Source organism: Zingiber officinale, chromosome 10B (assembly GCF_018446385.1).
Source record: "Zingiber officinale cultivar Zhangliang chromosome 10B, Zo_v1.1, whole genome shotgun sequence".
In the NCBI taxonomy this organism is placed as follows: domain Eukaryota; kingdom Viridiplantae; phylum Streptophyta; class Magnoliopsida; order Zingiberales; family Zingiberaceae; genus Zingiber; species Zingiber officinale.
The window spans coordinates 56,917,912-56,940,143 of NC_056005.1; the positions used below are offsets into that span (position 1 = coordinate 56,917,912).

The following is a 22,232-nucleotide window of genomic DNA, read 5'->3' on the forward strand; positions in this document are numbered from 1 at the left end:
TCAAGGCCCAAATCGGAGAAACCTTAAATCAAGTCTGTGACCACAACTCGGTGGCAAGCTAAAGTCCCTCCGGACTTCCTGCTAAGCGTATCGGCAACATATTAGTTTTTAATTGACAAATACCTCCAATAAACAATCAGACATGTATGCCTATCCAATCGGGTATAATCTACTAGAAACCCACAATAATCATATGTATAAATGTGTACGACCCAAAAGATAAAGTCAGAATTCAAGAACATCAAGACACTTTTATTTTTATCCTCAAAAATATCAACCCACATAATATCAGATGAATAAGTCTCTACTCCCCATGAGAGCAAATTAATATTCCAAACATCAAATCATTATTTATCCACAAAGTCCAATATCAGAGGAAGTAGACATAAATTTTATCATCCTGTTAACTAAACACAACTAACCAAATTTATTAAAATCTCATAGGCACTTAAAATCCAACAGCGCCTAAACCCGCTGTCCCAAAACGATTTGGGTCGAGACATTGCCGTTTCGGAAAAATCTTCCCGGCGGGTTCGTTTTTAGCGATTTCGGGTGCAATCGCGGAGTAAATTCCCTTGCGGGGTTAGGGGCAATGCCCCTACCCACAATCTAACCATCGTGAGTTGCTCCTTTGCGATCTAATGGCACCCGACCCCACTGTCCCAAACAGATTTGGGGCAAAACGAAGCCGTTTAAAAGAAAACTTTTCGGTAGCCAAAGCCTACAAGTGCCGAGACACTTGTGCTTCGCTTCTACAGAAAAATTACTCATAAAAACTCTAAAAACTCAATTTTTACAGAAAATCACAGAAGGTATATTTTTCATAAAAATACAAACGAACTCGTACAAGTCTTTGCACGTGGCTCTGATACCACTGTTGGGTTCTTCGGGCCGCGAAAACCGCTTTTTCGCGTCGCGGAAACCCCGAGTCACCCAAAGCCATGGATCTCGTGCAAAGATTCGTAAACAAAATTATCGAAAAACCTTTTTCTTGTATGAGTTTGTAAAAACTTTAGAACTAAAGTTAAGATCATTACCCTTGTAGCGAAGCCCTTCGCGTTCCCGTTTGTCCAAGATGTCGCCGGATCTCTAGTTGTCAAAGTAGACAACCTCTATATGTATCCACACGGACACAAGTAGAAGGAGATGACCAAAACACAAGGTGTGCTAGCACCAATGGAGTGTTCGGCCAAGGAATGGGAGAAGGAGAAGAGAGAGCACCCAAGGGAGAAGAAGAGTGAATAATCAATAAGAGGAAATTCAAACAACCCCTTAGCCATCAAGTGGCCGGCCACTCTAGGAGGTGTAACCCCCACATTAATTCCAATTAATGTGGAGACCATTAAGAGTTGTAACCCCCATGAGGTGGCACTCTAAGATGATGTGGATCAACACTATTGGTCCACATCTTGCCACCTCACTAAAGGACATGGCAACAAGTGTAACCTCCTCATTTAATGTGGGCCGGCCACATTAAATGCTATGGAGGCTTGTAACCTCCATGAGGTGGCACACATTGATGATGTGGAGCAATCCTATTGGTCCACATCTTGCCAACTCACTAGTGATGTGGCAAAAAAGTCAAGTCAAACATGACTTTTTCTCTTCCTCTCAAATCAAGTCAAACTTGATCAAATCTCTCTCATGGTTGATCTAATCCAACCATATGATTCAAGCCAACTTAATATAATGAATCTAATTCATTAAATTAAGTTGATTTAATGAGTCATAATCTAAATTAGACTCATTGAATACATGAATCATCTTGAGTCCAACTCAATTAGCCCAATTTGGATTACTCTTAATCCAATATGATTCATCAAATGAATCTAATCCTCTTAGTTCATCATATGAAACAAATCTCCATCTAATTGTCCCTAGTGTGTGACCCTATAGGTTCTTGTAACGTTGGCAATACCCTAAACCCATTTAGGAGCATAAGTAATGAGCGGTATCTAGCAACACATCATTACTACCCAAGTTACAAGAATGTCGAGATCCGACATCACCTTGTGACTACCAATTGTGACTCCTCACAAAATATGTCATTGTCCTTCTATCCTAGACATCTAGATTGATCAATATGAGGCATAGACCGTGTCATCCTCTAATCAATCTAAATCTTGAACTCCAAGTAGACTCACTCGATCAAATGAGCTCAACATCTAATGTTGACATTTGGGCATGGCCATGCACTTCGTGGTCTAACTCTATCAAGAATATTGATGTCGCTCCCGTCATATGGGAGGGATAGATCCCATCTACATCACTCACATCCCTCTGCATAATTTGTTACTTACCCAGTAATCGCCTTTATAGTCCACCCTGTTACGGGTGACGTTTGACAAAACCAAAGTACATAACTCCTTATGTAGGGATCCATGGTGACTTCAGGTCTAAGGACTAATAGTCATACTAATAGCCACATGAGAAAGTATATGACACTCATATAACGATCTATGATACTTTCTCATGGCAGGTCACTCAGTTTACATTCTCCAATGTATACCCATGTGTCAGCTTGATATCTCTATATCCATGACTTGTGAGATCAAGTCATCGAGCTGACCTACATGCTAGTCTTATTACATTAACATTGTCCCTGAATGTTAATACTCGACTAGGAATGATTTAGAGTAGTGTTCCCTATATCATCTCACTATCGATTCAACTAATCGATTGATATAGGTATGAACCTTCTACTCAAGGATGCTATTATACTTAGTCTATTTAGCACTAATACAAATAAGTATAATAACCAAACAAATGCCTTTATTAATATACAAGAATATGATACAATGAGTCCATACAATCATCAAATGATTGGCTCTAGGGTTCTAACTAACAATCATCATGATACCTACCAATGGATAATGAAACCAATACTTGCTTAGTGACCTTAACCTCCCCGCAATCATTCAACCATTGTAGTTTATAAGGTCTAGGATGTTTAGTGGTTGGTAAGCATAATTTCTCAACCAAGATAGTACTAGCAACATTAGTGCAGCTTCCTCCATCTATAATCATACTACATACCTTGTCTTTGATGTGGCAACGGGTATGAAATATGTTGTCTCGTTGTTCTTCATCTTCTTCCTTCACTTGCACATTTAGAGCACGCCTAGTGACAAGGGCTTCACCTTCAACGGCATACTCTTCTACATCACTTTGCATCAATGGTGGCAAGGCATTATCATCTTCAGACTCACTCTCAGTTTCAATATCACCATTTTCTTTCAAAAGCATACTTCTTTTGTTTAGACATTGTGAAGCGATATGTCCTCTTCCCAAACACTTAAAGCATTTAATATCTCTATTTCTTGAAGATTGGATAGGTTCTTTACCTTTAACCAATGGAGAATTAGCATCTTTATTCTTCAAAAACTCGGTCTTACTCTTTGATGCAACTTTATCATCTCCTTTGTTCCAACTAGATTTCCAAGTGGATGAATTAGAACTTTGACCATGTTTGATTGAACCCTTCCTTTTGAGTTGCCTTTCAACTTTCATGGACATATGCACCATATCTTCAAGCTCCACATAATGTTGCAACTCTACTATATTTGCAATTTCTGAATTCAAACCTTGTAAAAATCTTGCCATGGTTGCTTCTCGGTCCTCCTCCACATTGGCTCGAATCATGGCAATCTCCATCTCTTTGTGGTATTCCTCCACGGTCTTGGATCCTTGGGTTAGACTTTGTAGCCGTTGGTACAAATCTCGATAGTAATGTGATGGAATGAACCTCTTCCTCATAATTGATTTCATCTCTTCCCAAGTGCCAACGGGTCTCTCGTTGTTTCTTCTCCTGCTTAGAATAACTTGATCCCACCAAATAATAGCATAATCAATAAATTCGACAGCAGCAAGTTTTACCTTCTTCTCTTCAGAGTAGTTGTGACAATCAAATACTAATTCCACTTTCTTTTCCCACTCCAAATATGCGTCTGGATCACTTTTGCCTTGAAAAGAAGGAATCTTCAATTTGATATTTCCCAAGTTTCTATCAACATAATCAGTCATCCTTCCCCTTCTACCACCAATTCTGATGCCACCAGATCTGCCACTAGAAACTCTATCATCAATGTCCTCAGAAATGCCATCATCATCATCGTTGTTGTATTCACGGTTATATTGCCTTGAAATTCGTGTGGGAACTCTACCAGCTTGGCTATTTTGCAATTCAGTAATTACAGCATCTTGTCTCTCCAATCTGTCGAGGATTTGATTGAATATGATTTCCATGCGTTCCAAGTGTTGTCTCAAGGCACGTTGTTCAAGTGTTTCTCTAGGTGTTGCTTCTTCTCCACTTGTCACCATTAATGCAATCTGTTGTCAGTCAATCACTCAACTCGCTAATGTTAGCTCTTTAAGGAACTTAGAATGGTGGCAATTCCTTGTAAACGATCGTTGACTGATTGAAAATCCCAAAGGTATAGGATAAAAGAAAGGAAATGATAGAAGAATGCAAATTGCAGAATTGAAAAATTAAATTAAGTTCAGAAAGGAAATTTGCTAGAATTGAATCTAGGCAAAACTTATGCGAATGCGGGACTAAGAGATAAATATATTTGAAATAAGAACTGAAAAGGATCTTGCCAAAACTTAATTTAGGCAGGTGTAGAATTAAATCTAGGCAAAACTTTAAAAGAAATGCGGAATAGGAAAGTGCAAGTATATTAGGAAAAACTTTAAAGGAAATGCGGAATAGGAAAGTGCAAGTATATTAGGCAAAACTTTAAAGGAAATGCGGAATAGGAAAGTGCAAGTATATTAGTTAAAACTTTAAAGAAATTGTGGAATTGGAAGGTGCAAATATACTAGGCAAATTATTAAAGAAAAATGCGGAATTGGAATGTGTAAATATAATAGGCAAAACTTTAAAAGAAATGCAGAATTGGAAAGTACTAGTATAGAAATAACAATTCCCTACACTCAACTTTTTTTTATTTTTTTTTTTTCGATTTTTTTTTGAATTTCGGCCCTTTTTTTTTGCCGAAAAAAATATTTTTTTTTTGAATTTCGGCATTTTTTTTACAATTTTTTTTTGCCGATTTTTTTTTTAAATGTCAACTCTTTTTTTTTTTTACCGAAAATAATTTGCTAGCACCAAGACGAATAAAACTCACTAGGATTGAGATGATAATGATAAGCAGATAATTTTGAACAAATTGACAAAGTTTCAAGCACAAAGAGAAAAGGATAACCAAATCGATTTAGAAAAACTTGGCTCTAATACCAAATGATGTGAACCCATCGAGAGAGATATCTCAAGAACCCACAACGAATTGAAAACAGAAAGAAGGAAGGTCTAAGTCGATAAGATGGATGAAAAGAAACCTCGACCCAATGCTTAGAAAAGCACGAACCTTGGTATAGAAGATGGAAGACGCCACAACCTTGGGATTGAGGTTGATAAGTCTTCGAATGCCACAAGGAGATGCCTTGATAAGTTCAAGTTCAATGAAGAACCAACAAGCGAGAGCCTCACCGTGTTATAGATTGAAAAATATATCCAAGATACATGTGTGGTCGTCACCCCCTTTATTTATAGCTATAAGGTGACCAAAAAACCCTAAAAGGCCAAAAGAAAACTCATTTAGTAAAGGCCCATATAAACTACTTAGCCATTTTAAGCATATGGCATTATTACAACCCAAATAAAGGTAAAAATGAGTCCAAATTGAGCCAACATATCCATACTACATAGATATGAGACTTAAATACTAATTTAGCTCATCTAAGGCTCGAATTAGGTTGACTAAGCCGAATGACTTGATCTTGGTCAAACCTTCTTCAATAGTAGCTTTGGCCTTCACATCATCAATTAGCACATTAAGTGCTTCCTTCATCTTTTTAGCCCTAGCCCTTTTAATTGGTCCTCCATTGATGCATAATGGATCATCATTAATATCTGGAGTAGATTGAGCATGACCCATATCACTAGCTTGTTGCGCAACTTGTTCTCTTTCATTTATTCCATCAGATTGCGTGCAGAACTTTGTCTTTCCTTTGCCCTAGAACTGCACCCACTGCAAAGTCACTAGCGTCACATATAATTTCAAATGGGAGCTCCCAATTCAAGGCTTGAATTATAAGAGCTGAGATGAGAGCATTTTTGATCTTCTTAAATGCTTCATTATAGTCATAATCAAAATAGAATTCAGCGTCTTTAATCCACAGGTTGGTTAGGGGCTTGGAAATTTTTGAATAATCTTTGCATCGTACGTTGAGGGACTCCTCTAGATCTTCTTGAGCCTCATTTTCTGCATGTTCCGACTTGCACTCATCCATCAGTGCTCCCTTTTTTTCCTTGGGTTCGATCTGGTGTAAGGATAAGTTCAGCACGTCTTTTCCTGACCACTCGTTGAGATTTGATACCACCGTATGGATTATTTCTCGTGCCTCATCCAAACTCTTTTCCATGAGTGATCCTCCAGCTGCAACATCTAGAAGGTTCTTGTTCCGGAAAGAGAGTCCGATGTAGAATATGTGAAGGATCAACCAGCTCCATGCGGGCATTGATATAAGATTGATAAGTATCTGTCCCAAGCTTGATGTAATGCCTCCTCATCACGCTGCTTGAAATGCAGAATCTGATCCCTCAAATGCGCAGTCCTTTTTGGGGGAAAGTATCTGTTTAGAATTTTTCTTCCAATTCTTCCCATGTCTGGATACTTCTTGGCTGTAGGGTGTTAAACCAAACCTTTGCATTATTCCTGAGACTAAATAGGAAAGCTATAAGCTGTATCGACTTAGCCGGGACTCCTTCAACTCTCAGCATGTTGCAATAGCTGTGGAAATCCAAGAGATGTAGACAAGGGTTCTTTGATTCTAATCCTCCAAACTGATTTTCTTGATCCTTTGAGACAAATGAAGGTCTGAGCATAAAACTCTTTGCTGGAATCTCTGGAAACACAACAGGCCCTAGTTCTTTAACTGGGGCTCCATAGTCCTTCAGCCGTTCCAACATTATGCCACCTTCGAAACAGCCAGGGGTGTGCAATACACTAACTTGCGGGTCGGAATTTCCTGCCAGGTTAGTTTTATGTAATAACAAGATATAGAATTTTAAACAATGATAATACGAACTAAGGAATGTTAGAAGAAAGGATAAAAATGCCAAAAATAAAGAAAACAAAGCCTAGTCTAATCCAATATGACTTAGCTAGTGTTATGGACGCAGTCCTTGGCAATGACGCCAAAACTTGTTATGCTTCCGCAAGTGCACGGATTCGTTGTCAGTAATAAAAATATCGATCCCACAGGGACAGGCTGTAAGCACTAGCAATCTCTCACTTATGGTTAGCTAGAATACCAACGGTCTTGATTAGGCTAAGGGAAAAGAAAGGTCGAGGGAGAGAGTCGAGAGTCACAAGGTCAAAATATTCACTTGGTGATGAGGAGTTCTAGGGGGTCGGTTTCGTCGTGGTAGTATTGATGTGTCTCGGTTTGTCTTACTCTCGCTGTCCTTATTCCTACTATTGCCGGAAGCTAAGTGGGTATTCTCAAGTGCCAGAATAGGGTAATGCCTTAAGAAGTCCTGTCACGGTTTACCCCTGTCACTAGGGCACCTCGGCAAATCTTGAGGACATAACTCTATCTGGTAAATTAAGAATAGTGAGTAGAGCTAAGCCTGGTCTCTCGCTCCCTTGGGGAGAATCTGCCTTCCTCTCAAGGAGCTATCCTAGATGTCCGTGAATGGGTTACCCCTGTCACTAGGGCCCCTCGGGTATACGATCTAGTGGTAATCCTCTACAAGGCTGACAAGTTCTTCACAATCAAGAGTAAACAATTAACAATTGAAACAAAGCATGAAGGTTCATCCAGCAAGTACAAACATAATTCGAGTCTTACATCAATCCGTACCATGACTACTCCCTAATCCCAGAACAAGGGGATCTACTCCATGAATGCTAGAGAGATATCCGAAAACATAGTATAGACAAGCATACAATTCTCAGCAAGTAAGAAGGAATATGCTTATCGGGTGTCGAAGAGTGGCCTTCGGATCCAACTCTCAACTTCTGGAGTCGATGTGGTGGCGGAAGTTCGCTGAACGGCGGTCCAAAGCGGCGTAGAATTGCTCCAAGATCTTTTTCTTCCTGACGGCACGCCTCCTCCCTGGCAAAAAGGGTTAAGACCCTTATATAGCCTTAGGGTTTGGCCGTGGCGGCACGACCGTGTAAAGGCGGCAAGGCGTTGCCCTTCTCCGGTTCAGTGCGTGGTTGCACGACCGTGCAGGGTTGCACGATCGTGTAACCCTTGGGCTCTATCTCCTGGGGCACGATCGTGCAGTGGTGCACGTCCGTGCAAGTCTCCTTCTCTGCCTGGAGTGGCACGGTCATGTAGGGTTGCACGACCTTGTGCTGACTGGCTGCTGTTGTGGTCGCACGGCCGTGCAATGTTGCACGACCGTGTGCTCTTCCTCTTCTGTTTGGCCACATGGTCGTGCAGGGTCGCACGATCGTGTTGTCTGGTTGGTTCTGGTGCATCAATACACTCCGTTCAAGCTCCAAAAATCTTTCCTGCCAACATAAAACTAAACAAAGAGCAGATATCTGAACAAAACAATAGACATGATGAATACAAGATAAAAGATGCGATCATGTGAAGAATATATGTGCATAAGTCAAGTGAATGTGCGCTAAAACATGCGTAGAAGATCATAATATTTGCGCACATCATCTACCGAGGCGCCCTCGTGACAGGGTGGTTAACCGTTACAGGATTTCCCAAGGAACGTCTCTACGTGATACTTAGGGATACTGGCAAATCTAACTTCCTACAAGAACATAGAGGATGGAAACTAAGCAATCTATGTAGTATCTCCTAGTATTATAATGAAACCAAATTCCTAGAATTCATCTTCCGAAGCTCATTCCACCCAAGGTTAGTTCTTTCTCTTTCTCTCATCCTTCTCTTTCCTTTTCAATCACCCTCGTTAGTTTGTAAACGCCAAAGCCAGCTTTCGACCGTCTAGATAACTTACCTTGCGACATCTCTAGTGCTTAATCAACAGTCCCTGTGGATTCGATATTTTTATTACTGACGATGAAACCGTACACTTGCGGTTGCGTAACAAGTTTTTGGCGCCCTTGCCGGGGACTATTCGCATTAACATTAGTAGATTAGCAATTTACTTAATCTAGACTTGTGAATAGTTTTTGTTTTCCCATTTTCATAACAAAAAAAAACCTGCCTTTTCTTTCTTGTCTTTAAATTCTGCATTTATTTTTTTTCTTTTTACAATTTAAATTCATCATTTTATTTTTTTGGTTACTTTTACATGTCTATCCTGTTCTCACTATAATCATTTAGATGGACACGTTTAAACTATGCACTAGATTGGAAGCTCTATTTCAAAAGTTTGACCAAATGTCTATTGTGAACTCTAATACTCTTTTCTGTGAATTTTGTTGTGCAATTGGTCATATATATGATAATTGTCCAACATTGGTTAACCGTCCATATAGAATGCATGTTGAAAGAAGGGGTGTTTTCTCTAACTTTAATCATAGGTCAGAGCAAAATTTTTGTAAAGCTTGCAATGAAATAGGTCATTCAATTGAGAGTTGCTACAAGCTATACAATTTGGAAACATCAATAAATGAACTCAATAGAAAAATAGATGAAATGGCCTCATCAAATTCACACACATATGACTTTGACTTGAATGACCCCCAATTTCCTTTTAGCTTCAAAGAGGGACAAGGCAATTATGTAGATGCTATGGAAGCTCAATCATTTGAGGATAGAATGTTAAAATGTTTAGAGGAGCTTCAAGCTATTCAAGCTAAATCACTTAAGGATATCAAGAAAATGCATGATACACTTGATAGTATAGACTCAATAAATAATAGAAAATCACCTAATCTCTTAGTTTTGCAAGAGAGTCCATGATGAGAAAATATTGTGATGAGCTTGAGGATCTTGAATCTAAGACTTTGATAAAGGAGTGCACCACTTTAATTCCATTACCTCCTAATATCAAAGATCTAGAAGAGCCTTCCCTTCCTACATCTGAACCAATTTATAGTCATGTTGTGGAGGGATGTGTAGGGATGACCCAAGAATCACTCCCCTTAGTCACACAACCATTAGTCAACTTGGATGATGTAGGACATGAACTAGTTGATGTTGAGAGTGTAGGGACTTGTGCAATAGAAGCAAAGTCTCAAGAATCACCTCTTTTAGAAAGACCACCACTTGAGATACAACCTTCCTTATCTAAATTCCAAACCATGTTCAATGATCTACTTGCATTAGTGATGGGTAAGAGTCAAATTTCAATTCATTTTTCTACTGTTACTAATCAATTATTTTTTGAGCATGGTGGTGGTAGGACATATGCTGCACAGGAGTCACAAGGTAGAGATAATGTTGAACCTTTGATGGAGAGCTTATTTGTTGAAAAACTGAGAACCCTTCCTTGGTAAGAAGGTTCTACAATATCTTACCCCTCCAAGAGCGAGATTTAGATGAATCTAATGAGGTGGTCGAGCTAATGACCTTAAACAAACGCTTCTTCGGAGGCAACCCAAGTTCATTTTCCTTGTTTTCTTTTTAGTTTGTTTTTACTTCATTGATAATAAATCATACCCTTTACTTATTTTTCTTGTTTATCTTAATTTTGTAGATTTCAAAGTTGTGGAGGAATGTGAGCATTGGATAGAGGAGTATCTTCAAAAACATGAATGTCTCATCACTTGGTAACTTCTCTTACTTTAAATTTCCTCCACATTGTTTTTAGTTTTCATTGGGACAATGAAAAGTTTAAGTATGGGGGGATGCATTAGATGCATTTATTTTAGTTCAGTTTTTACTTATTTCTTTATGCTTAGTAGATGCATCATATTATGATTGTTTGTTCCTTATTGCAAAATACTAGCACGTTTATTCTAGATTTTATGTGGTTCATGTGTAGTATGTTTAGTGATCTATCTTTTTCTATCTATGATAGCATGAAGCATGCTTTTACTATAAGAGTTTAAGTATTGGCCTTGTTTTAGGATCTCTATACACTATGCCTATTTTTGATGGTTGATAGCTCTAAAATAGTCATGATTCATAGAATTGGACTAGTACTTGTGTTTCTATGGTACCCTCTCAACTACATTTTGGTTATTGGATAAGCTCAGATCATGTAAGCTCATTTGGAAAAATCAATCCCAAAAAATAAAAAAAAATAAAAAAAATAAAGAAATGAAGGTTTGTTCAAGTTTGATACTTTACAAACATTCAAAGAATAAAAATAAAAATAAGGGATAAAAAAATTGTTGTCGTGAGTGGAAACTAACAATTATTCACCCCTTTGAGACCGAGTTAGGTTACTGGGGAAATGAATGCTATGTTTCTCTTGATACTGAGTATTCCTTTGAGACCTTGTGTAGATGATGCATAGTATTTTTGAGGGGAACGAACCTTGCGTGTGGCAGGAAATTGCTTATCGCCGGAAGCATAAGGTACACAATTTTATGACGACTTGACTAGACTTAGGGATTGAGACTTGATAAATTTAGGTCACTTTCGCACTGAGCACGGAGGACTACTACTTAGGTCATACTTAAACTACTTTTGTATCTTGCTCACCAATGAAATCATTTGATAGAATTAGATTGACTTGCTAGAGATTATGATGAACTATCTAACCACAATACTTTTGCTTGAGGACAAGTAAAGGTTTAAGTCTGGGGTGTGATGTGGGCAAATATTATGATCATTTATTCATGTTTTAGCGCACATTCACTTGCTTTATGCATACATATTCTTTGCATAATCGTCTCCTTTAGTGCATGCTCATCATAAATATTCTTTTGTTCGGAGATTTGCTCTTTGTGTATTTTCTTGTTGACTGGATACTATTTGGAGTGAAAATGGAGTTAAAACGCACACAGGAGCTTGGGTCGTGCAACCTCACACGGTCGTGTGGCCGAACAGAAGGGAGACAGTGCACGGTCGTGCAACTCTTGCACGACCGTGCAGACAAAATCGAAGGAGAACCATGCTTGGCCGTGCAAACCTGCACGACCATGCCCCCATGACCAGAAGCCAAGCAACACACGGCCATGCCAAACATTCCAGTGGCGAGGAAGGTCACGGCCGTGTGAATCCACACGACCGTGTGACCTCGGTAGAGACGAAGAAGGCCACGTCCGTGTGACCCCACATGGCCGTGTGACTCAATCTGACAGGAATCCGTGTGAGGCCGTGTGGATTTCACATGGCCATGCGACGAAGAATACGGGCTGTGCCACTCCAAAATAGAGCCGTGCTGAATTCTGGGCAGATTGCAGACCGATCATATTTCGGCTATAACTTTGTGCTCCATTGGAGTTTCGGGATGTTCCTTATACTAAAACGTAGAAAACTTCAAGATCTACAACTTTGCTTCAGATCCAACAGAGAGAAAGAATTTGATACGAACCCCACCAACAAATGTGATGGAACCCGAAACAAAGGTGGATAGAACCCCAAGAACTAAACGACAAGAGTGTGAGCCTTGACCCGTAACCAAGAATTGGCACGAACCAAGCCTACAAAGGAAAGAAGCGCCACATCTAGGGGTGATAAGTTTCGATAGGTTGAACGCCACGAGAGTTGACTCAATAAGTTCAGCAAGTTCTTTCAAGAACTAAGAGAGCACACAATCTCACCAAAAACTAAGTTGCTTCATACTAAGATGTCCTTCCCTTATATAATGGGAGTGAACAAGGAAAATACAAGATAAGTACATGCACAATTAGAGTCCCAATGTTGCATGCCTCATGCAAGCTTTCTAGAAACCCAAAACAAAATAAATGCATGCACAATTAGAGTCCCAAGTTGCATGCTTCATTAAACAATCTAAAATACTTAAGTCTTCATGCAAGAACGAATTCCCATGCTTTGCATGCTTATTAGTGTTCTTCCATTAAGAGCGGCCAGTCATGGATGGTTGTGCCCGATTACGTGAATTAGGCCACGACTAGCAGTTGCGATTATCTTGGTTTCTCCTTGCTCATAGTCCTCCCAATGCTTTTTGATTAGCCCATTTAGTGCTTCCTTGAAACGCTTTGCCCATAGTCTTATAATTGGGCCTTCCAGAAGTGATAACTGATCTCTCCTATCTTCAGCCCTTGGGCATACATCATTCTTCCCTTCTTGAAAAGGATTTGTCCTCAAATCATCACCTGCATCAAACGGGGATAAGTCATCAACATTAAAAGTAGAATGTACGCCATACTCACCTGGTAGTTCAAGTTTGTAAGCATTATCATTGATGCGCTCTAATACTTGAAATGGGTCATCCCCTCGAGGTAGAAGTTTAGAACGACGTTTGTCCGGAAATCGCTCCTTTCAGAGGTGTAACCAAACCCATTCTCCTGGTTCAAACACAATTTTCTTGCGCCCCTTGTTAGCTTGTTGCATGTATTGCTGAGTTCTTTTCTCAATATTCAGTCGTGATTATTCATGAATCTTCTTTACAAATTCGGCCTTCTGCTTACCATTTAAGTTTATATGCTCACTTACAGCTAAAGGAATCAAATCTAATGGTGACAAGGGATTGAAACCATAAACAATTTCAAATGGAGAAAATTTAGTAGCAGAATGTATGCTCCTATTGTAAGCAAATTCAACATGAGGTAGACAATCTTCCTATATTCTTAAATTCTTGTTAATGACCGCACGAAGTAAAAAGGACAAGGTTCGATTGACCACTTCAGTTTGCCCATCAGTTTGGGGGTGACAAGTAGTAGAGAACAACAATTTAGTTCCTAATTTCCCCACAAAGTCTTCCAAAAATAACTTAAAAATTTTGCATCTCTATCAGAGACAATGGTCCTAGGCATGCCATGCAACCTAATAACCTCTTTAAAGAACAATTCAGCTATATGCGATGCATCATCGGTTTTATGACATGGAATGAAATGCGCCATTTTAGAGAATCTGTCTACCACAACAAAAATTGAATCTCTCCCTCTCTTGGTCCGGGGTAATCCCAAAACAAAGTCCATTGAAATATCAGTCCAAGGTTCACTAGGTATAGGCAAAGGAGTATACAAGCCATGGGGTTTCAATTTGGATTTAGCTTGTTTGCAAGTGATACACTTCTCACAAATTCTTTCCACGTCGCGTTTCATATGAGGCCAAAAGAAATGATCCTGTAAAACCCCTAAAGTCTTAGTAACGCCAAAATGACCCATCAATCCACCACCATGGGCTTCCCTAGTGAATAATTCACGTAACGAACACATAGGCACACACAATCTATTTTCACGAAATAAAAACCCATCATGCCTATAGAACTTACCAAATGCAACCTTATCGCATGCTTTGAACACCTCAGAAAAATCAGTATCGTTAGTATATAAATCCTTGATATATTCAAATCCAAGTAACTTCGTATCTAAAGTGTATAGTAAAGCATACCTTCGAGATAGTGCATCAGCAACTACGTTCTCCTTTCCTTGCTTGTATTTGATCACATAAGGAAATGTCTCAATGAATTCTACCCATTTAGCATGGCGTCGGTTCAACTTATGTTGGCTCTTCAAATGCTTTAGAGATTGATGATCTGTGTAAATCACGAATTCTTTTGGCCATAGGTAATGTTGCCATGTCTCCAATGCTCTCACCAATGCATACATTTCCTTGTCATATGTGGGATAGTTGAGAGTGGCTCCACTCAACTTCTCACTGAAATAAGCAATGGGTCTCATTTCTTGCATAAGCACAACACCTATACCAACACCAGAAGCATCACATTCGATTTCAAATGTTTTAGAAAAATCTGGTAGGATTAGTAAAGGAGTAGAACTTAGCTTTTCTTTCAAAGTGTTGAAGCCCTCTCTTGCTCCTCTCCCCACTTGAATGACTCATTTTTCTTGATGACTTTAGTAAGAGGAGCTGCAATATTGCTAAAATCACGAACAAACCGTCGATAGAAGCTTGCCAAACCATGGAAACTCCTCACTTGGCTAATTGTTGTCGGTGTTGGCCACTCTTGGATTGCTTTCACCTTTTCCTCATCCATCTCAACGCCTTTAGTACTAACAACAAAACCAAGAAACACAACTTTCTCCGTACAAAAGGTGCATTTATCGAGGTTAGCAAAAAGCTTTTCTTCTTTTAGCACACTCAAAACTAACCTTAAATGTGTAACATGCTCTTCTAAGCTTCTGCTAAAAATTAAAATATCATCAAAATACACAACTACAAATTTCCCTAAGAAAGCACGCAAAACATGGTTCATCAAACACATAAAAGTGCTAGGAGCATTAGTTAAGCCAAAAGGCATTACTAACCATTCATATAAGCCATGCTTAGTTTTAAAACCAGTTTTCGATTCATCACCTTCCTTCATCCTAATCTGATGATATCCACTCCTAAGATCAATTTTTGTGAACACACAAGAACCATGCAATTCATCAAGTATATCATCAATCCTAGGAATTGGATGGCAATACTTTACCGTGATGTTGTTGATGGCTCGACAATCCACACACATCCTCCATGTTCCGTCCTTCTTGGGAACTAGTAACACAGGCACGACACAAGGACTCATGCTTTCTCGAACATACCCCTTTTCTAATAATTCATTAACTTGCCTCTGAAGTTCCTTTGTTTCCTCCGGATTGCTTCTATAGGTAGGTCGATTCGGAATGGAGGCACCAGGTATGAAGTCAATTTGGTGCTCAATTCCTCTAATGGGAGGTAAACCATGCGGAACCTCTTCAGGAAAGACCTCCTTGAATTCCTGTAAGAGAGAAACAATAACACTAGGCAAAGAATTGTTAAGGTCGTTAGTGCTCAAGAGTGCCTCCTTATACAAAAGGATAAGTGATAGCTGATTTGAAAACAAAGCTCGCTTAATCTCATTTTTTTTTGCATAAAAAATATTCTTCTTTCCCTCATTTTCCTTTTGCAGTGTTATTCTCCTTTTGTCTCTTTCCTCTCATTTTTCTTTCCCTCTTCTTCTTTTTTCTCAATTTTTTTTCTCTCAATTTCTTTTTCTTTCTTCTTTTCATTTGCTTTTTGTAGTCTCAACTGGTCCTCCATAACTTGTCTTGGAGTCAACGGTACAAGAATAATAGGTTGTCCTTTCAAAGTAAAACTATACTTATTTGTGAGGCCATCATGTGTTACCTTTCGATCGAATTGCCAAGGTCTTCCCAACAATAGATGGCATGCATGCATGGGAACCACGTCACACAACAACTCATCTTCATATTTACCAATGGAGATTGCTACCAAGACTTGTTTTGTTACCTTGATTTCTCGACAATCGTTTAGCCACTACAGTCGATAAGGTCGTGAATGTTTCCCAGTTGGTAGTGATAATTTCTCCATCAAATCAGTACTTGCCACATTGGTGCAACTCCCCCCATCAATAATAACACTGCAAACCTTGTTATTGACAAAGCAACAGGTATGAAACAAATTCTCCCTTTGATTACCTTCTTCCTCCTTAGCTTGTAGATTTAGAACTCGTCGGGCCACCAATAAGTCTCCAATAACAGCATGTTGTTCATCATCACTGTCCTCTTTTTGTGGCACTTCTTCAACTATTTCATCCTCATCTTCCGATTCATGTTCACCTTGAGCGTTTATTACCATCACCCTTTTGTTCACACATTGACTAGCTATATGACCATGCCCTTGACATTTAAAACACTTGATATCACGAGTTTTGGAGGAAATGGGCTCGCGATTACCTTGAGTAGTTGATGGTGTAGGTTTGGGCTTCTTGAAGGATTCAAACTTTGACTTATTTTGAGGTTGTTCCTCCTTTCTTGGAGCTATCCGCCATGTGCCATGAGTAGTCATTGGTTGTCCCCTCCTAGCCAATCCTCTCCTCTTGAGTTGTTCTTCCACTTTTTGTGCTTGATGGACCATGTCTGATAGCTCAACATAATGTTGCAATTCAACAATATCAGCAATTTCTGGGTTTAAACCATGTAAAAACCTAGCCATGGTGGCTTCCCAATCTTCATCGATATTTGCTCGGATCATGGACAACTCCATCTCCTTGAAATATTCATCCACACTTTTGGAGCCTTGAGATAACCTTTGAAGCCGCTGATATAAGCTTCTATAATAATGGCTGGGTACAAACCTCCTTCTCATGAGCACTTTCATCTCCTCCCAAGTGGACACAGGTTGCTCTCTATTCCTTCTCTGAGTCATCACCACTTGATCCCACCAAACAATAGCATAATCAGTGAATTCAATGGCAGCTAATTTCACCTTTTTAAACTCTGAGAATTCATGACAGTCAAACACCATTTCCATCTTAGTTTCCCATTCCAAATAAGCTTCTGGGTCATTTCTTCCTTGGAAGGTTGGAATTTTCATCTTAATCCCTCCTAAATCATTATTTCTTCTAGTTCCGTTTCTATCTCCTCGATGTCCAATCCTGCCCCGATTGTAGTTTTGCTCATCAAAGTCTTCCACAATAACCTCTTCATCTTCTTCGACATCAATCCCTGGGCATGTCTTCGTTGTGGTCTAGTAATACGGTCTTGCTTGTTAGGTTTTTCGGGCCGTGAAAACCGCTTTTTCGCGTCGCGGAAACCCCAAATCACCCTAGCCAATGGATCTCGTGCGAAGAAAAATTTGAAAACATACGAGTACGAGTTACAAAACTTCTAGATCTACATGATGAAGATCTTTACCCTTGTTGCGTGCCCTTTTGCGTATCCCGCTCGTCCTCGGTACGCCGGATCTCGAAGTTGTCAATGTAGACAACTCTCTACACGTATCCACATGAACACACTAGGTGGAGGTGACCAAAAACCAAGGTGTGCTAGCACCTATGTGGTTCGGCCAAGGAAGGAGGAGAGGGAGAGCTTGAGAGGAAGAAGATGTAAAATTCCACACTTGAATGAATAATCAAAATCAATTCACACACCATTCAAAATGTGGCCGGCCACTTTTCTCATGTGTAACTCCCCTCATTAATGCATTAAGTTGTCATCAAAGAGAGAATGTAACCTTCATGAGGTGGCACTCACTAGTAACTCCCATGAGGTGGCAACCATGATGATGATGTCGAGTAACATCATTAGTCCACATCAATGCCAACTCACCAATGAGGTGGCATAAAGTCAAGTCAAACTTGACTTTTAATCTTCCTCTCAAGTCAAGTCAAACTTGACTTTTAATCTTCCTCTCAAGTCAAGTCAAACTTGACCAAACCTCTTCCATGGTTGATCTAATCTAACCATTTGATTCAAGCCAATTTAATATATAATGAATCTAATTCATTAAATTAAATTGATTCAATGAGTCATAATCTAAATTAGACTCATTGAACACATGAATCAACTTGAGTCCAACTCAAGTTAGCCCAATTAGGATTACTCTTAATCTAATTTGATTCATCAAATGAATCTAATCCTCTTGGTTCATCATATGAACCTAATCTCCATCTAATTGTCCTTAGTGTGTGACCCTATAGGTTCTTGTAACGTTGGCAATGCCCTAAACCCATTTAGGAGCATAAGTAATGAGCGGTATCTAGCAACACATCATTACTATCCAAGTTACAAGAATGTCGAGATCCGACATCACCTTGTGACTACTAATTGTGACTCCTCACAAAATATGACAAGTGTCCTTCTATCCTAGACATCTAGATTGATCAATGTGAGGCATAGACCGTGTCATCCTCTGACCAATCTAAATCTTGAACTCCAAGTAGACTCACGAAATCAAATGAGCTCAATATCCTATATTGACTCATTTGGGCATGGCCATGCACTTCGTGGTCTCACTCTATCAAGAATATCGATGTCTCTCCCGTCATATAGGAGGGATAAATCCCATCTACATCACTCACATCCCTCTGCATAATTCGTTACATACCCAGTAATCGCCTTTATAGTCCACCCAGTTACGGGTGACATTTGACGAAACCAAAGTACATAACTCCTTATGTAGGGAACCATGGTGACTTCAGGTCTAAGGACTAGTAGTCATACTAATAGCCACATGAAAAAGTATATGACACTCATATAATGATCCATGATACTTTCTCATGGTGGGTCATTCAGTTTACATTCACTAATGTATACCCATGTGTCAACTTGATATCTCTATATCCAGGACTTGTGAGATCAAGTCATCAAGTTGACCTACATGCTAGTCTTATTGCATTAACATTGTCCCTGAATGTTAATACTCGACTAGGAATGATTTAGAGTAGTGTTCCCTATATCATCTCACTATCGATTCAACCAATTGATTGATATAAGTAAGAACCCTCTACTCAAGGACGTTATTATACTTAGTTTATTTGGCACCAATACAAGTAAGTATAATAACCAAATACCAAATGCCTTTATTTATAAAGAATATTATACAACAAGTCCAAAATATAATTATCAAATGATTTGCTCTAGGGCTCTAGCTAACAATCTCCCACTAGCACTAGTGCCAATCAGTGTAGGCTATAAGCCCAAATGACCTAGTGTGACCATCATGCTTCCTCTGTGCCAAAGCCTTGGTCAAGGGATCTGCGATGTTAGCCTCTGTAGGTACTCTGCAATTCTTCACATCTCCTCTCTCGATGATCTCTCGAATGAGATGGAAGCGCCGTAGTATGTGTTTGATCCGCTGGTGTGAGCGAGGTTCCTTCGCCTGTGCTATAGCTCCATTGTTGTCACAATAGAGCTCAATAGGGTCAGCAATGCTAGGAACCACCCCAAGTTCGGTGATGAACTTGCGAATCCAAACTGCCTCCTTTGCTGCCTCTGATGCAGCAATATACTCGGCCTCTGTCGTAGAATCAGCTACTGTGTCCTGTTTCGAACTCTTCCATCTCACAGCACCACCATTAATGCAAAATACGAACCCCGACTGCAATCTATAATCATCCTGGTCGGTCTGGAAGCTAGCATCACTGTAACCCTTTACAGCTAGCTCATCATCGCCTCCATATATCAAGAAATATTCTTTATCCTTCTTAAGTACTTAAGAATATTCTTGACCGCTATCCAGTGACTTTCACCTGGATCTGACTGGTATCTGCTCGTCATGCTCAAAGCGTACGAGACATCAGGTCGAGTACATAGCATGGCGTACATGATCGATCCTATGGCTGAGGCATAAGGGATCTGATCCATGCGGTCTCTCTCCTCTCTAGAAGAGGGACCTTGTGTCTTCGAAAGACTCACACCATGTGACATCGGCAGAAATCCCTTCTTAGAGTTCTGCATGGCAAACCGAAGGAGTACCTTGTCAATGTATGTACTCTGACTTAGGCCAAGAAATCTCTTAGATCTATCTCTATAGATCTGTATCCCTAGAATACGGGATGCCTCACCTAAGTCCTTCATTGAGAACCAACTCCCTAGCCAGGTCTTGACAGACTGAAGCATAGGAATGTCCTTCCCAATGAGTAGTATGTCATCCACATACAATATGAGGAAGACAACTATATCCCCTACAACCTTCTTGTAGACACACGGCTCATCTTCGTTCTTGATGAAACCAAACTGTTTGATTGCATCATCGAATCGAAGATTCCAGCTCCGAGAAGCTTGCTTTAGTCCATAAATGGACCTATGCAGCTTGCATACTCTGCTAGTATGCTGTGGATCTACAAAACCCTCAGGTTGTGTCATGTACACATCCTCGAGCAGGTTTCCATTCAGAAACGCGGTTTTGACATCCATCTGTCATATCTCATAGTCATGGTAGGCTGCAATAGCAAGCATGATCCGAATGGACTTAAACATCGCTACTGGAGAAAATGTCTCATCATAGTCAATACCATGAATCTGCTTGAAACCTTTAGCTACCAAGCGACCCTTATAAATAAGTCCATCCATGTCAGTCTTTCTCTTAAAGACCCACTTGCACCCTATGGGTTTTACCCCTTCAGGTGGATCAACCAAAGTCCAAACTTGGTTGGTGTACATGGATTCCATCTCGGATCTCATGGTTTCTAGCCATTTCTCGGAATCTGGTCTCAACACATCTTCCTGATAGGTGGTAGGCTCATCCTCTATGAGCACAATGTCATCATGGTCAGACAAGAGAAATGAGTATCTCTCAGGCTGACGACGTACCCTATCAGACCTGCGAAGAGGTATGTCTACTTGAACTGGTTGTTGTTCCTCAACTCCTTGTGGAACATCATCCACAATACTTTGTGGTTCCAGTTCAATTTCCATCAAGGTATCAGTGCTATTGTTCGCATCTTGAACTTCTTCAAGATCGAACGCGCTCCCACTAGTCTTTCTAGCCCTTTCTAGAAAGACCTCAGTCTTTGCCACAACTACCTTGTGCTGACTGGGAATGTAGAAGTAATATCGCTTAGTTTCCTTGGGATATCCAATAAAGTAGCATTTGTCGGATTTGGGTCCTAACTTGTCTGAAACTTGACGTCGAACGTAAGCCTCACAACCCCAAATCCTCATGAAAGACACCTGGGCATCTCTCCCAGTCCATATCCTATATGGTGTCTTTATCACGGCCTTGGATGGAACTCGGTTGAGTATAAAAGCTGTCGTGTGTAGAGCATAGCCCCATAGGTATGTCGGAAGATCTGTGTGACTCATCATCGATCGTACCATATCTAATAGGGTATGATTCCTCCTTTCGGATACACCATTCCACTGTGGTGTTCCAGGAGGAGTGAGTTGGGATAGAATCCCACACTCAGCAAGATAGTCACGGAACTCATGGTTAAGGTACTCTCCACGTCGATCGGATCGAAGTATCTTAATACTCTTGCCAAGCTGGTTCTGTACTTCATTCTTGAATTCTTTGAACTTTTCAAAGGATTCAGACTTATGTGTCATCAAGTACACATAACCATATCTACTGAAGTCATCAGTAAATGTGATGAAGTACCTATAACCGCATTTAGCAGCAACATTGAAAGGGCCACATACATCACTATGTATGAGTCCTAACAAATCAGTTGCTCTCTCGCTGTGCCCACTAAAGGGAGTCTTGGTCATCTTGCCTCATAGGCATGACTCGCATATCTCATATGATTCAAAATCAAATGAGTCCAACAAACCATCCTTATGGAGCTGGGATAAGCGCTTGTCATTTATATGACCTAAGCGACAGTGCCAAAGGTAGGTTTGGTTCATGTCATTAGTCTTGAACCTCTTGGTATTTACGTTATAGATAGGGCTCTCAAGGTCTAGAATATAGAGTCCGTTTATCAGAGGTGCACTACAATAGAACATATCGTTTAAATAGACGGAACAACATTTGTTCTTTATAGTAAA

General features: G+C 39.9%; 1 pseudogene; it reads right to left on the reverse strand.

Moving 5' to 3' along the window:
• Positions 1 to 6,640: 6,640 nt before the first annotated feature.
• Positions 6,641 to 17,346, reverse strand: LOC122029151 (annotated as a pseudogene).
• Between the last annotated feature and the right edge of the window lie 4,886 nt (positions 17,347 to 22,232).